The sequence below is a fragment of the Sinocyclocheilus rhinocerous genome, unplaced genomic scaffold (assembly GCF_001515625.1).
Source record: "Sinocyclocheilus rhinocerous isolate Xijiao unplaced genomic scaffold, SAMN03320098_v1.1 scaffold1152, whole genome shotgun sequence".
Taxonomy (NCBI): Eukaryota; Metazoa; Chordata; class Actinopteri; order Cypriniformes; family Cyprinidae; genus Sinocyclocheilus; species Sinocyclocheilus rhinocerous.
Window position 1 is genome coordinate 345,018 of NW_015625590.1, and position 3,749 is coordinate 348,766.

Sequence of the window (3,749 nt, forward strand, 5' to 3'; positions counted from 1 at the left end):
GGGTGTGATTATTTTCACCACTGTATATTCACAAATGTGCCCTCAAAACTTCTCTAAATCTCTAAAGAGACACATGAATGACTTAATATAGATCTGAGGACTTCGTGACATCCATCGTGTGTCTTCATACAGCTCATCAGCATGTGAACAGAGCAAAAAGGGATTGTGATTACGCCGTGACTCAAGGCGACAACGAAGATAGGGGTCGGTGTGACCTTGCTACCTTATGTTACCTCAGATGGTTGCCTTGGTTCAATCACATGGCGGCCAGAGACCAGAACGGCGAGAAATGAACACTCTTATCTTAGATGTGTCTGATCTGTCTGTCATGGCAAGACAAAGTGCAAAAACAGACATAAGCTTGCGTGTAGCGAGTTCAATGAACCTAGTTTGTCCCCAGTTTTAGTTTAACTTCATTGGAAAAGAAATGGTTCTACCATCAACATTTCTCCTTTCAATTATCTGTTCAGTAATTAACCTTTGTGCTATTTTCAGGTTGACATTTTTTGTGGGAAATGCTTTTAATCTAAAATGGATACAAAGGTGATTTAAATGTCAGGCTTTGGGTGGAATATAGCCTTGAGACAATACAGACTATAAAATGAACCATTAGTAATCTATGCTTAGCCAAACAACTGGACTGATAGCTTCAAAAAATACTTAATATGTTAAATAAGATGCATGTTTTTGACCAGCAACAACTAATTTACAGCAGAGAATGGTCAATGTAACCATTAAGCTAATCTTTTATGATTGTATAATGTCATAAAATACACAAAGCCAGCAGGCAGCATCTAAACAGTATTTTAAAAGGGAATGTCAGGTCAAACAAATACAAATCATTATAAGGATGCATTTCAGTTGTGAGGTCAGGTTGACTTAGCCAATGTTCTCTGCCCATCGGCCTGATTACCAGAGAGACTGGGACAAACATAACACATTGCACTGCCCTGCTAAAGGGTGCTTGGTTTAACCACTTCTGTGCATCGGAGTAATTAATTAGGGCAAATTTGAGCTAATGGATGAAACTAATTACAGCCTCCTCATCATCTGCAATGAATTACCCAGTTGACTTTTCCAAGTCACTTGCAATTACAGAACTCCTTCCACAACTTATTGTATGAATCAGAAAGCATTATATTATAAATTCAACTTTATGTCTGCAAACTCCAAAACGGAATTACTAACTTACATTAACATTTTCTGGAAATATCAGTGCTTGAAAAACAGCAAAAGAACTATTTGCACATACAGAAACACATACAGAATCACACACACATTTTTTTTTACAATTATGTGCACACAGAAACTTTAATTTAAAATTTGAAGGAATTTTAGCAGTATTTTACCAAATAACCAAGGCAACAAAAACCCTTTATTTTGTGGAAAACACAGTGATCAAAATTATAGAACAGCAATGATTGTAGAACAAAGACAGATTACAACTAAAATTTTTGAAGGTTACAGCAAACAAAAATTAGTAGGATGTGTAGAGGCCCGTGCTTTGAATGACTTCAGCACATCTGCGGCCACAGGACATCACTAGGACTAGTTTGTCCCCAGTTTTAGTTTAACTTCATTGGAAAAGAAATGGTTCTACCATCAAAATTTCTCCTTTCAATTATCTGTTCAGTAATTAACCTTTGTGCTATTCTCAGGTTGACATTTTTTGTGGAAAATGCTTTTAATCTAAAATGGATACAAAGGTGATTTAAATGTCAGGCTTTGGGTGGAATATAGCCTTGAGACAATACAGACTATAAAATGAACCATTAGTAATCTATGCTTAGCCAAACAACTGGACTGATAGCTTCAAAAAATACTTAATATGTTAAATAAGATGCATGTTTTTGACCAGCAACAACTAATTTACAGCAGAGAATGGTCAATGTAACCATTAAGCTAATCTTTTATGATTGTATAATGTCATAAAATACACAAAGCCAGCAGGCAGCATCTAAACAGTATTTTAAAAGGGAATGTCAGGTCAAACAAATACAAATCATTATAAGGATGCATTTCAGTTGTGAGGTCAGGTTGACTTAGCCAATGTTCTCTGCCCATCGGCCTGATTACCAGAGAGACTGGGACAAACATAACACATTGCACTGCCCTGCTAAAGGGTGCTTGGTTTAACCACTTCTGTGCATCGGAGTAATTAATTAGGGCAAATTTGAGCTAATGGATGAAACTAATTACAGCCTCCTCATCATCTGCAATGAATTACCCAGTTGACTTTTCCAAGTCACTTGCAATTACAGAACTCCTTCCACAACTTATTGTATGAATCAGAAAGCATTATATTATAAATTCAACTTTATGTCTGCAAACTCCAAAACGGAATTACTAACTTACATTAACATTTTCTGGAAATATCAGTGCTTGAAAAACAGCAAAAGAACTATTTGCACATACAGAAACGCATACAGAATCACACACACATTTTTTTTTACAATTATGTGCACACAGAAACTTTAATTTAAAATTTGAAGGAATTTTAGCAGTATTTTACCAAATAACCAAGGCAACAAAAACCCTTTATTTTGTGGAAAACACAGTGATCAAAATTATAGAACAGCAATGATTGTAGAACAAAGACAGATTACAACTAAAATTTTTGAAGGTTACAGCAAACAAAAATTAGTAGGATGTGTAGAGGCCCGTGCTTTGAATGACTTCAGCACATCTGCGGCCACAGGACATCACTAGTTTCTCAGACTGCGCTGGTGTGATCTTGGTTTACTCTTCTTCCAGTCTCTTCCACAGTTCAGTAATTGTAGTGGGTTTCTTAGCCATAACTTTGTCACCAAAGATATTCCTGAGATTTTCAATCAGGTTTAGATCAGGACTCTGGGCCGGCCATTTCATTATTTCAATGTTTTCAGCTTCAAGGAACTGCTTTACCCGTTTTGCTGTGTGATAGGGGGCATTGGGCGATGAATGCAGGGAAGCTGCTGCAAGAGGCCCAACTCCTGCTGCAGAAAACATCCCCCAAAACATGACACTTCCTCACAGATTTGGAATGACCAACTTCTCTTGCTATGGCTGAAAGGGTCATCCCTTTCAGGGATACAAGAAATTCCGCCCTTTAAGATGACATACAGGGCCATACTCAAAAAAAAAAAAACTGAAACTTATACAAAGCCTGAAGGAGTGTATTTGGCACGGAAATACTCCGTCATACGTCCAAATCGCTTTTTGAATCACTTTGTCCATGTTTAGCATGAGAATCCAACTCTTTAACAGTGTAAATAACTCAGAATGCATGAAATCCCTGTTAGGATAACTTCAAACAGGACTAAGTAGTGACCTCAAAATTTAGGAAATTGTAGGTTGCTCTCTAATTTCTGTGTGTGTGTGTGTGTGTGTGTGTGTATATATATATATACATACACAGTATATATACATATGTGTGTGTGTGTATAATTGTAGTAGTTATATAGTTCTTTTTTTTTTACTATTTTAACTTATTTTTTTACTTTTTTAATATTTATAACACACACAATTGCATAATTATATACACTCAAATATATATAAAATAAACAATTATTATTAAATGTATTTTTTTGTATTAAAGTATATATCTCTATCTATCAAATAGTATATACATATTACATATACATAATGTATTTTAGCATGCAAGTATTAAATTCAAATTTTTAAAAATATTTATTTTTAAATACTTGCTAAATATTTCATATACATATAAATCATTTCATATACATATAAATAATACACACATAAGTATA

The 3,749-nt window shown here is 34.9% G+C and overlaps 1 protein-coding gene across 6 annotated transcripts in view; it reads right to left on the bottom strand.

Moving 5' to 3' along the window:
* The window catches only part of LOC107756277 (beta-1,3-glucosyltransferase-like), a 74,055-nt gene that overhangs the window by 23,722 nt on the left and 46,584 nt on the right, over window positions 1–3,749 (bottom strand). The window lies entirely within an intron of this gene.